The 13,983-nt window shown below is 37.4% G+C and overlaps 1 long non-coding RNA gene across 1 annotated transcript in view; it reads right to left on the bottom strand.

The window, feature by feature from the left end:
* LOC116738279 overlaps nucleotides 1-13,983 on the bottom strand; it is a 162,311-nt gene that overhangs the window by 65,859 nt on the left and 82,469 nt on the right. The window lies entirely within an intron of this gene.

Genomic DNA, 13,983 nt, shown 5'->3' with positions numbered 1-13,983 from the left:
TTTTGCTTTTATTTTCTTGCTTCAGGAGATATTTCTAGAAAAATGTTGCTAAGGCCAATGTCAGAGAAATTACTGCTGGTGTTCTTTTCTAGGATTTTTATGGTTTCAGGTCTCACATTTAGGTCCTTAACCCATTTTGTGTTTATTTTGTGTGTGGTGTAAGACAATGCTCCAGTTTTGCCAACACTGAGACCAAAATAATTTTTTAAACTTCATATTAAGCTTATTTAGAAACTACATCAACATTTTCAGTTTAAAAAATATGTACAGGATACAAAATTCACAGGGAAAGTATAACTGTTAAAACCTTCTTGCCTGGATTTATTAACATACAGTATTGTGGATTCATTTTGAGAGCTCACATTCCAGTTGACTATTATCAACTGTGTGACTGTGGACAAGTCACCTCCCTGTGCTTCGGTTTCTTTATCTACAACTTCAACCACTAAAGGCAAAGTGGGGGATGACTAGCATAAAGGGCAGCAGAGTCACAGCTGCAATCAGAATAGTCTGAGTCGTGCAGACCTATGGTGTAAACTAGTATTAGTCAGCTGGAACTGCCCTAATGAACCCCACGGACTGGGTGGCTTGTACAATGGAAAGCTCTTTTCTCACACTCTGTAGGTGGGAAGTTTAAGGTCTGCTTCCTCCTGAGGCCTCTCTCCCAGACCTGCAGATGGTCTGTGTTCTTGTGTTCCTACATTTCTCTGTGTTCCTACATCTCTGGTGTCTCTTCCACTTCTTCTTTTCTTGATGTTTATTTATTTATTTTGAAAGAGAGAGGGAGCACAAGCAGGGAAGGGGCAGAGAGAGAGGGAGAGAGAGAATCCCATGCAGCCTCCGTGCTGTCAGTGCAGAGCCCAACTCGGGGCTAGAACTCCTGAACCAGGAGATCATGACCTGAGCGAAGACCAAGAGTCAGACACTTAACTGACTGAGCCACCAAGGCGCCCCTGTCTTCCTCTTCTTGTAAGGACATCAACCATAGTGGATTAGAGCCCCCACATTTATGACCTCATCTAACCTCAAGTACTTCTGTAGAAGCCGCATCTCCAAATATAGTCTCATTGGGGGTTAGGGCTGCAACATACTGGTTTTGGGGAGACCAATGCAGTCTCTAATAGGTATGAAGAGTGCCTACTTCACAGTGCTGCTAGGGTAATCACATAAGTTAATATCTGTAAAGTATTTAGAACAGTGGCTGGTATGGAGAAGGGCCATGAAAATTGTTTATTAAATGATTTTGAAAAAATGTAGACTTTTTTAAACCTGAGTTAATATCCTCACCTCTAAAATGAGAGAGGCCTTTCTCTCTTCCTGACAGGTAAGAAGAATCAGGCATGTATGTTAGTGACCTATTTCTACATAACAAATTGACCTGAAATTTAGCAACTTAAAACAAAAATAAACTTTTATTATCTTGCACAATTTCTGTGGGACAAGAACTCAGGGGCATCTTAGCCAGGCCATTTGGGCTTAATCTCTAATGAAGCTGCAATCAAGGCATCAGCTGAATGCTTAACCGTGACTGGAGGAGCCACTTCCAGGATGGGTTCCCACACATGGCTGACAAGTTGGTGCTGTTTTTGGCAGGAGGCCTCAGTTCCTTACCATGTCTACTTCTCCAAAAGGCTGTGTTAAGTGCCCTCACAAGATGTCAGCTGGCTTCCTCTAATGCAAATGATCCTTGAGAAAGCAAGGCAGAAATAACAATGTCTTTTATGTTTTGGTCTGAGAAGTTACAAACCATTACTTCTACCATATTCTATTGGTCACACAGATCAGCCCTAATGCAATATTGGGGTGGAGCTGGGAGGTCTGCACAAAAGCATGAATACCAAGTAGCAATCATCGGTAGGAACCCATCTTAGAGAATGGCTACCATACTTGGCCAGCCAGATGCTCCTGCCAGGACTTCAAAATCTGTGGAAACGAAACAAAGATACAGTGGCGGTAAAGATTACTTATATCAAGTGGGGACAGCACTGGTTATAGCCAAAAAATTATCCTGGTGTGTCCTGCACTGTATTTTTGATTGTCCAACTTTTTTATTTTTTTATTTTTTATTTTATTAATTTTTTTTGTCTAACTTTTTTAGATTCTCATTCTCTAATCTTATGTCCCCGTCTTCCAAACAATTCTGTCACAGGCCCAATATTTTTCCAGTAGTTTGTTTTTTAATCTGGTGTCAGTTGGCTTCCATTGTTTGTGACCAAGAACCCGGACTGATCTAATGTAGAAATCTTCCCCACCCATTAATCTACTTCCTCCCTCAGACTTCATATCCCAGGTCACATACTATTTCCCCCCCACCCCCACCCCGAGCCCTCAGACTAGAACAAAGCAGAAAACGTGACTATCATGTTCCACACTATATACCTCACATCTCACGTGGCAAGCCTCTCAAAAAAAAAAAAAAAAAAAAGAAAAAGAAAAGTCTAATACAAACTTTTTACTCTCTTTATGATTTTTGTGAGAAAGCGGACATCCTTCAATCATGCATTTTAGTTTGAACTGAGAATGATACCACCTTTGTTCATTTTTACATTGTCCAATGCATTTGTTTTATTAATTTTGAAATTAGTGTTATCAAAGCTCAGTTTAATGTTGCCATCCTCTGCCACCAAGGAGTCCAGTTGAATACGTACTTTATTTAGTAACATACATACTTTATTCTTTCCCTATAGAGAGGCTAACATGTAAGTTTTCTTTACGAACATGGAATTTAAAAAGGAAGGGGTTAATTATTTGAATTCATTGTTCAATGGCATCCGGCTAAGGAAACATGACTGAGAAGGGAGATACTCCTGCCAAGATGTCTGACGGGTCCATGAGCCAGGACTGCCAGTGCAGTCCCTCTGCAGGGATGGAAAGTGCCAATACTTGACTCTCTGGGGCTCATTTTTCTCTGCCGACCCACGACCCCTCCCCTCTTCCACTTGTTTTACTCTCTCTTGAGATACGTTCCTAACACCCACACCTAAATTTGATGTGGGAATAATTTATTTTAATTATATGCTGATCAGGTTCAGAAGCTAGAAAGCAGAAGAAGGAGTTGCAGAATTCTTAGGAATAACTCTTTAAGCTTTGGTTTCTGTTTTTGCGGGTTTTTAAAAATTAATATGGTAAAATCAATGTGGCCTTCATTACCAGCTTGAGGTATAATTAAGATCATAAATCTTTTTAATATTCAAATTAATCATTCAATCCCCCACAGGACCAATTTAAAACGAAGTCCAATGGCTACCTCTTGAAATCTTTCCCTTTCTTATGTAACCCAATGGGGTCATCTCTGTTTCTCAGTTACTCATTGTTAGCAGGAGAATTAACAAAGGAGGCAAGGAGGAAGGGAGGGAGAGAAAGAAATACTAAAGAAGGAGAGAAGGCAGGCACTCCAGCTGTCTGACCAGTACCAGCCCCAACATTCAACGGTCATTTCTGTTGTCACCGCTATACCAACTCACTGCACTTAACAGATCTAGTCCAGTGCAACCATTTGAGCCTTCTATCCTCCCCAGTTACACAACACACCACAAAGGTACACCACATATAGGCTTCCAAAGTTACAGGTCTCCTTTTACCCTTTAGGGACATTGTTCTCACAATGTGCCTGTTGTGACAGAGAGGTCTTCCAACCACAGACCATTAAGGGATGAATCTTCCTTCATAATGTTCTAGAATTCGCTAGTCAAACATCTGTCTTCCCTCAGGGCGAATGCTCCTTCAGAGACACAGGGAACTTATTTGAAATCATCTCAGTCATATGATGCTCTTCTGATAGATGGTCTCCATTGAAATGGGGAGATTGTTTCCCCCTTAGAAGTCTTTGACAATGCAGATTTACTTCACTTTCCCAAAGTTTGCATAGCAAAGGTTCTTTGGGGGAAACGTTATCAAGCCACAAAATATTCTGACATATACTTCTCCTAAGTCAATAGTTTCTCATTTTTTCCATTTGAATAAGAAGAGGGCTTCAAGAAACTCCTCAGAATTAAGAAAAATGGCTCCAATTTGGACCCTTTGGCTCCAAACTGTCACCTAGCAGAAAAGTAGCTTGCAGCTTCTTCACCATGCAAGAAAAAAAACCAAAAAACAAAAAACTGTTCTCTCTTGCTGGGTATCACTCATACCTCTATTTTAAGGAAAAGATATAGCCCATAATTATTAAAGATATAAGAAAATGTGGGACTGACATAAAGGGTATAATAGATAATTGCAACATTTGGCAGAGTTACCTTTGGTAACAGTACTCTAAATTTTGTCCAAATATCAAGCCATTCTAGATGCAGCCTATGTGTTTGCAGTCAACTGACTCCCCACTATCATGTCTATGAAAGGAAGCACATATCATGAGTCTAAACTAAGTCTCTTTCCCTGGACACAGTGATAAGGGATGGGTCCATGGCTCAATATCAGTCTATAAGAACAAAGTTTTTGCTCTACTCTTGAAGGAGAGAAGTTCTCTTTCCTGTTAGATATGGAATCACCACTAAAAAGCCTATTTTAAAATGGAGCCAACCCAGAGGAAGCATAACTAGCAATAAATCCTGGTCATGGCAGATACAGAGTGTTCAGTTAATGAAACAACAAACTTCCTTTTTGGTTGACTTATTTTGGTTTGGGGTTTCTGTTGCTTTCTCTCCAAAGATTTTCATATGATATCTATGAACAAATTAGCATATCAGAAGGTTTGATGATGAACTGGGTAAAAGGAAAAGGGTGGGGAAGCACATTTCTTTTCCTCTTTAAATCTGTGCCTCTTGTAACCACTATAACAACAGGAAGTACAGTTTAATTGGAAATGGGCTAACATACTTCTAAGAATAATCATGTAAGGCTAACTGCCTGGGTAGTTTTGAAGTCAGATAAATTGGCTCTTTTGTTATAAAGTGCATCTCTCCTGATTAGTACTTGATTAAACACCAACAACAAAAATCGCCTCTTAGAACTGACATATCAACAGCTTTCTGGATTCCATTTTCCTTAGCAAGATAATGAGCATAGTACACTGTTTAGAATATTTTTAATTGGATGTATATTAGATATACACGTTCTTCTATCACCAATGCCTTGTGTGTTAAGAATTTCATTACATCTCAGAATTACCACATAAGATTTTCTTTGTATTTGTCACAAGAATATTCCTACGCACAGAGATAATCGCCACACCTTCACCATATATGTTGAGCTTTTCTTTAAAAGTATCCACTTGAAAGCTTCTACTTTTGACCACGATTTGTCCTTTTTCAAAACAGATATATTATATATATATATATATATATATATTATATATATATAATATATATAACATATATATATATATAACATATATATTTTATAAAGGAAGAAAATTTGAGTGGATTTTTGTTTCAAGAGTAAGTCCTAAGCAGCTACTGATGGTGTACTCCATGTAGTTCTGTAAGAAAAGAGAAAGGAAAAATGTGGTCCTTGCCCTTTAGAAGTTCATGATATGGTTCTAGTTACAAAACGGGCAGGGTGACAATTTTTTAGCACTATTTACACAGCAAAATACAAACTAATACAATCCAGGATCATTATATGATGAGAAAATATTTGGTAAAAAAGCTCTTAATAAATATTTGTTGTCTCTTGGAGGGAAATAAGTTAGCCGTCTTGTTAAACATTCATCGATACCTAGAGTAACATTGTATCCCCAAATCAATGATTTTTATCATTAATCTATTCAATAAGTGATTATATACATTCAATGTTTTAGCTGCTGTGTTAGACACTCATGGTCCTTCTGGCTTTAGTCTTTTACATTGATGCAATCAATTGTGCAGAATCATTATCCTTGGTTAATGACACTATCATTGATTCATTTGGGAGCCACAATTGGGTTGTTTCCAGTGTAGGGCTATTATAAACATATTATGTTTCCTAGTACACATGACTGTGTGTGTGTGTGTGTGTATATATATATATATATATATATGTATATATATATACATATATATATATTTGTAGAATTGCTGAGTCAAATGGTATGCAATGCTTTCATTTATAAGATAATGCCAGAAATAATTATCATTATTATTACAAATAATTATTTTCTATTTATATCCCAAACAGAAATGAATGAGAAACCCCAGTGATCCACATACTCACTAACACTTAGTATTATGACTGCTTAATTTTTTCCAGTCTATTGTATGTAAAATGGTATCTCACTGTGGTCTTGTTTTCCTAATTAACCCTAGGTTGAGCATCTCTTCCTATATTTTGTGGTAATATATGTATTTTCTTCCCTTCTATTATTGGCTCTGTTAATATCCTTAACATTATCAGGTACAGATATAGATATTGAAAATAGAATAGCAAATAAAGATTCTAGGGTCGCCTAGGTGGCTCAGTTGGTTGAGCATCCAACTCTCGATTTCGACTCAAGTCACAATCTCATGGTTCATGGTATTGAGCCCCACATTGGGTTATGCACTGACAATGCAAAGCCTGCTTGGAATTCTTTCTCTCCCTCTCTCTCTGTCCTCCCCCAACTCATGCTACCTCAAAATAAATAAATATACATTTATTTAAAAAAAGGTTCTAACAAGTCAACAAAATATGAAGGATCACTTAAGAGCTAAAAGTCTCTCATATTCTTTGCTTTGTGTGTGGTGGGATGGATATGTGAAAGAAAACTTGTACTTCAGTCTAGTAAAGAAATATTAACTCCAACTATTATTCACCTTATATTACATTAGACAGCTTCGCATAAGAAGACCTCAATTTCTCAGCCTTTCCCAAACATAACCTCATTCCTATGGCTCATAGAATTCCAATCAAGTCAAAAGAAGAAAGTGTGGACAGAAAAGGCCCCTTTTACACAGAATGACTCTGAGTGGCTGAGAGGTTCATGAGTTCTGGTCATGGTCTGAAGATTGGCCAGGAATACAAAATTCTCAGGTCCCCCTGGAGCCACCCCTGATGGCCACAGTGGGACAATCACACTGTGAGACTACAGAAAATTGCTTCAAGTAAAAGTAGAATTGGAATGTACATTACAGTCAGAGGGCCAAGGAACATTTGCTTTAACCACATGACAGAATATCAATTATAGTCACACTCTCATGTTTTCAATTTCCAAATGTGAAAGAAAGATAATGATTGTGCAAAAGCTTTTGCTTCCCAGAGAGTCTGACACTTACTGAAAAGCACAATGAAATATTGGAGACACTGTATAGCGATAAAGACAAACCAAAAATAATTTAACAAATTAACATAAATTTTTAAGAGGTGGAAAGAAATATATACATATTCAAGCCATATTCAAAATCTACAAACTTTTTAAGATCGTGGTTTGTTTTATTCCTCCAATGAGAGCAAGAAATTACAAAGCTTCAGGATCCAGTTTCCAAAATAAGCCTAAGAGATGGAAGAAGTCTATTGTAAAGTTGTAGTGGTCTTCATTTGCATTCACAGACTGTTGTCTTAATCTACTCTAGCTGCTATAACAAAATACAAGAGACTGAGTAACTCACAATCCATAGGTTTATTTCTTACAGTTCTAAAGGCTGGGAAATCTAAGATCAAGTTGCCAGCATGGCTGCATTCTAGTGAAGACCTGCTTCTTAGTTCGTCTCATGCTGTTCTCACATGCAAGAAGGACTAGAGATCTCCCTGGAGCCACTTTTATAAGGCATGAATCCCATGCATCAGGGTTCCACCTTTCTGGCTTGAGGACCTTTCAAAGGTACCACCTTCGAACATCATCATCACGGTGGGCATTAGGATTTCAACACGGAGATATGGCAGAGATACAAACATTTAGACTATGGTAACTATATTCCTATTATATTTTTCTTCAACATTCTAGTATTTTCAGAAAAGGCGGATGTTGAAATTTGCATTTTTTACCACTGGACAAACTGAGTCAAAGAGAATGATGGCTTTCCAAAAGCCACAAGGGGGGTTAGCCCCACAAAGAAACCAAGAAGTCACATCTCCCAAATCTTACTGGCCTGCAGTTGGGCAAACTTCTTTCTGTTTCTCTTGTGATAAATAAGTGAAAAACAAATAAACAGCAACAACAAAAACAAGTATAATTCCAATAGTACATCAACTCAAAGCTTCTCTAAAAAAAAAAAGCTATAAAAGTACCATGTGATCAGCCATTTTAATTCTGTGTATATATAATCTATAAAAAGCTTATGAAACTAGTTACCAGTCACCTCAACCCTTTCTGTGTGTCCTTATGAAAAAATTCCCAGATGTCACAATTGTCACACCTACTTGTTAAATTGGAGAAATTCTTGAACCACAGTAAGCAGATGCTAGAACAGATGGAAAATTTCTTTTTGGGCTGAGAAAAAGAAATTTCCAATTAAGAAATGCCTGGACACTATTTTATCTCCCTTCTAGTTGACTGAACTATGAGATTTCCTTATGTCACCATTTAGAATTTTAAAAAAACTTTCTATTTCCTCCAATATTCTTTATTTCTTCATTATATCCATAAGCATTAGCTTAACATCTGCTCATTTTTATGTCCCCCTCATAAAACTGCTACGGTGCTTTCCAAAAAAGTAGGAAATTAATAAAATATTTTCATGTGATGCTTATATTCAATGCTTTTATCCTTATGCACGTTGTATCAAGTTTGCCTCATACATTTTCTCTCTGTTCGTGTACAACTGTATACAGTATCTATTAAGTGCCTAACACTTGTTTCGTCAGTATGTTATCCCCAAGCTACCCCAAAAGAAGCATTACAAAAAGCAAAATATTTTCCTTGAACAAATAAGGAAGCAGAGGTCAGCTTTTCTACCAACTATCATCCCAGCCCCCCAGATGCAATCTCCAACCAACAGTTACCTTCCTTAGTATCTTTCTGGAGGAGAGGTGAGCTGGTTGACTCCTGAACCAACCACCTGGCAACTGCTCCTCTGACAGGTACTCTCGCCATGCCCTGATTCTTCTTGTGAGGCCTTTCATGCTTCACTGCTAGCACAACCCCAAGCTCTTTCCTCCCCCAATTTACCACTAATCAGAGGATACAGAGAGCAGCCTTCCTAGAAGGTCTGTGGCATTTCAATGTCCCCAGCCATTTCAATGTGCTTAATTTTGTAGTGCAGTTTTACTTTCACAGCAAAACTGAGCAGAAAATAGGGAGAGTCCTCCTATACCCCCACTCCCACACACGCTTGTTCCACTATCAACACCAGCACCACAGTGGTATGTTTGTTAAAAATCAATGGACCTACAATGACACATTACTCCAAATATATGATTTACATTACGCTTCACTCTTGGTGTTATGCATTCAATGGACTTTGACAAATGCATAAGGACATGTATCCACCATTGTAATATCACACAGAATAGTTTCACTGCCCTAAAAATCCCCTGTACTCTGCCTATCCGTCCCTCCCTCTGCCTACCCCTGGAAACCACTGATCTTTTTACCATCTCCATAGTTTTGTCTTTTCCAGAATGTCATATAGTTAAAATCATACAGTATGTAGCCTTTTCAGTTTGGTTTTGTTTTCACCTAGTAATATAAATTTAAGGTATTTTCATGGCTTGATGGCTCATTTCTTCTTAGCATTGAAGATTATTCTACTCTCTGGGTGTACCACAGTTTATTTACACATTTACTCCCAAAGGGCAACTTGGCTGCTTCCACGTTTGGTTCATGATGAACATTATGAATAAAGCTGCTATAAACATCACTGTACAGGCTTTTTGTGTGGACAAAAGTCTTCAGTTCATCTAGGTAACTCCCAAGGAACACATGTGCTAGATCATATGGTAAGAATATGTTTAGTTTTGTAAGAAACCACCAAACTGTCTTCCAAAGTGGAAGACCATTTTGCATTCCCACCAACAATGAATGAAAGTTCCTGTTTGTTCCATATTTTGTCCAGTGTTTGGTGTTGCTGGTGTTTTGAATTTGAGCCATTCTAATAGGTATGCAGTGGTATCTCACTGTTGTTTTCATTTCTAATTACCTAATGACATATGATGTTGAACATCTTTTTGTATGCTTATTTGCTATCTGTATATCTTATTTGGTGAGGTGTCTGTTCAGGTCTCTTGCTCATTTTTTAATTGGGTTGTTTGTTTTATTGTTGAGTTTTCAGAGTTCTTTGTATGTTTTGGATACCAGTCTTTTATGAAATGTGTCTTTTGCAAATATTTTCTCCTGGTCTGTCTTCTTGTTCTCTTGACATTGTTTCTTCAGGAAACTTTTTCATTTTAATGAAGTCCAGTTTATCAATTATTTATTTTATGGATCCTGCCTTTGGAGTTGTATCTAAAAAGTCGTCACCACACTCAAAGTTGTATAGATTTTCTCCTATGTCATCTTCTAGGAGTTTTATAGTTTTACACATTACATTTAGGCCTAGGATTAATTTTGAGTTAACTTTTGTGAAGGATGTAAGGTCTGTGTCTAGATTCATTTTTCTGCATTTGGATGTCCAGCACCCTCAGTCATTTCTTCAGTGACTGCACTTCCAGATTCCCTGTGCTTCCCAAATTCCTGTTTTTTTATTGTAAAATAGTTTTCCTATTTTTCATCTCCTCAGTTCTTCCAGAGGGTTTCATTTTTATAACCAAACACACTGATCCAAAGAAACAAGACACTCCCTTACGACATGTCCTCCATTAGCATGTTAGGGAACATGTGGGTAGGAGGGATGTGCTCACTGACTTTGCCATAATTTTGTTGCAACTACAGATAAAACAGATCCAATGATATCATATAAAAAAATAAGAAATTATTGTGCTGGCATATTTCCAATTTTCATCTTGTGCTTTTTCATTCTTATCTTTCTTTCTCCTCTTTTTCAATGTTTTGTGAAATAAAACCACAAAGAGCCTTGATAATTAAATCCTGATTAAAGAATTTAAGAAATGATGGGGCACCTGAGTGGCTCAGTCACTTGAGCATCTGACTCTTAATTTCAGATCAGGTCATGATCTCATGGGTTCGTGAATTTGAGCCCCAAATTGAGCTCCACACTGATGGTGTGCGGCCTGCTTGGGATTGTCCCACTCTCCCTCACACTCTTTCTCTCTCTGTCTCTCTGCCCCTCCCCCACTCTTTCTCCCTCTCTAAATAAATAAATAAATAAACTTTAAAAAAAGAATTTGAGAAATGAGATTACTTGCTGTGTTTTATTTATATATATGGTCTCTGTTTTATACTTTATGTATCTCTTTGCCAATATTTAATAAACCCTCTTAATTATCAACTTTCAAATGTTTACTCTTGTATCAGGATTCTGGCATTTCTTAGCATCATGTTTTCAAAGATATATTTTTTATATTATTTTATTTGAGAAAGAGAGAGAGAGAAAGAGAGAGAGAGAGATGGCAAGTGGGGGAGAGGGGCAGAGGGAGAGAGAAAGAGAATCTTACCCAGGCTCCATGTTCAGCACAGAGCTTGTTACGGGGCTTGATCCCACGACCCTGGGATCACAACCTGAGCCGAAATCAAGAATCACATGCTCAACAACTGAGCCACCCAGGCGCCCCCTAAGATATATTTGAAATAAGTCAACACACTGTAGGAAATCTTTTAGTAAGTGACAAAGCACCTTCTTCCCACTTGCTTTCCAACTTCAAGAGAGCCACTGTAAAGAACAATTATTACATTTCTTACACAATTCGAGAAAAGATTTGAGGTGCCAACTATTGTGATTCGTTTGCAAGGTATAGTAGAAAAGTTTCTTAAGAAATTATATGTCATTCCTATCCCTGATGACGTCATCAAATATATGAGGAAAAATAAAGTAGTGAGCGAGAGTAAGAAGTGCCTACCACATAGGAAGTGAACGCTGGGAAATGTGAAGGAGCCGTTACAACAAAGTATCTATGTAAACAAGGAGTTGACGATCAGACAGCGGGAGGCGTTTTCCTGGGGTTCCACCTGTGTCCGAGCCCATTAATTTTGGGTAAATGAAGTTCCGCTCAAGTTCCTTAGAGTCTTCAGCTTTGAGCTTCTATAAAAATATGCCTTAATTGATTTTGAAGAGTTAGGAATATTTCACAGACACTAACACTTATTATTCATTTGTGTTTCAGCCTTTACTTTCACAGGCCTTATAACAACTTATTGAATAAGTTGTTATAAATATTTATAAAGACACTCCTCATATCCTGGAGTAAATTTGGTGTTCTCCTGCCTTCTATGAAAGCAGGTAAACAGAAACAGAGAGGAATTAAATGAATTTTTTTAAAAAGATAAGAGAAGCTTGAAGATACACAGGCAATCATTCTAAACTATCTTCCCTAGAAACTATTTCCTTTCTACCAAACTTCTGAAAATGAAAGGATTTTCCAGTTAAAAAGGAGGAAATGTCTAAAATCCAACAATGAGGGTCACATATAAGCATCAACACATAATTTTCCTCTAACAATTTAAACATTAATTGCCAAGGCTCTATAAGACTGGTGATAAATTAAGATTTAATACCAATGAAAAAGTTAAAAAATAAAACTTTAACCTCATTACAGAGTTAGGCTTTATATATTTATCCTTTTTTCCTCTTTAAATTCTGTTTAATTTTATATGTAATTTGTAGGTTCTCTGCTATTTTTCAATAATGCCTTTGTTTTCCCAAATAAAAGATGTAATGATCTCATGAATTCGCTCTAAATTAAAGTTTTACAGAGACGCCTAGGTGGCTCAGTGAGCATCCAACTTTGGCTCAGATCATGATCTTGCAGTCTGTGAGTTCAAGCCCCACGTCGGGCCCTGTGCTGACAGTTCAGGGCCTGGAGCCTGCTTCTGATTCTGTGTCTCCCTCTCTCTCTGCCCCACCCCCACTCATGCTCTGTCTCTCTCTCTCTCTCTCTCTCTCAAAAATAAATATTAAAAATAATAAAAATAAATAAAGCTTTACAGTAAAACTCGTTACCTCTTTATGTTGTTCGTTGCTTTTCTTCAGAAAACAAGTTTGAAAGTTAAATACCTCCATCACAAGCCAACAAAATATGATCAGTTTGGTTTTTTTTTTTTAAACTACTGCCCAATGCTGCATTTGGGGCCTCTTTCGCAAACGTGTGATTACATTTTTATGCAATTGAAGCAATAACAATTTCTCCTCCAAATTACTTTGTATCCCCCAACCAAGTGGGCTTTAGTGTATAAAACAAAAGTTTACTGAGGTTTGAAAAGACTGTCCGAGACTGTCCTATTCAGAGACTTGGCTGATTTAATCTGAAATGAGTGCGTCTCCATTTTTTACTCACTGCAAACAAAGAGCTCCCAGCTTTTTGGTAGCAACAATGAGAAACAATTAAAGACTGGTGAGTCACTGTTCAAATCATCAGCCCAGCTGAGGAATTGGCCATTGACAGCTGGACTGACGGAATATTATGAGTCGTCAAAGGAAGCCCATAAGAACCATATGGAGTGACATACCAACACTTTTAATGTGCCCATCAGAAACTCCCACAGCTGATGGCGTTCACACAGCTGTAGGTTATTAGGAAGGAGCCTTAAATGAACGAGGGAGCCCTCTTTAGGGTCATTCGCTATCATAATAATGTTAACTAAAACCTGCTGGTGGCAAAGCAACTTCATAGAGAGGAACCATATATCACAGTTTTTTGACACCTGACATAAGCTATAGGGAGTTCTATCTTTTGTGTGTTTTGAGAAATTAATTTTATGTCGGAGTTTTATAGTGATCTCCTAGGGCTAATAAATGTAGCTTTTTTACCTGACTTGCAGAGCTCTTAAAATTTCAAAATATGCCTTTATTAAATACATAAAATTTTACTTAAACTACACGTAAAAAAAAAAAGAGCTAAAAAAATAAACACAAAGAGCCTCTAAATAATTTCTTGAATATCTCAAGTAAATAACAAAATAACTTTTTTGGTCTACAACCAACATGAAAGTTTTGAAATATTATTCTGAATAGCCAAGGCTCCATTTGAAGGGAAGATATAGGAGTAGGTGCACTTCTCTGAAAATTATTTCTATAATGTTACTGATAACAGGTTAAGGAT

The sequence above is a fragment of the Lynx canadensis genome, chromosome C1 (genome assembly GCF_007474595.2).
Source record: "Lynx canadensis isolate LIC74 chromosome C1, mLynCan4.pri.v2, whole genome shotgun sequence".
NCBI classification, from domain to species: Eukaryota; Metazoa; Chordata; class Mammalia; order Carnivora; family Felidae; genus Lynx; species Lynx canadensis.
Note: the sequence above shows the minus strand (reverse complement) of the source record. Positions and strands in the feature narration are given on the sequence as shown.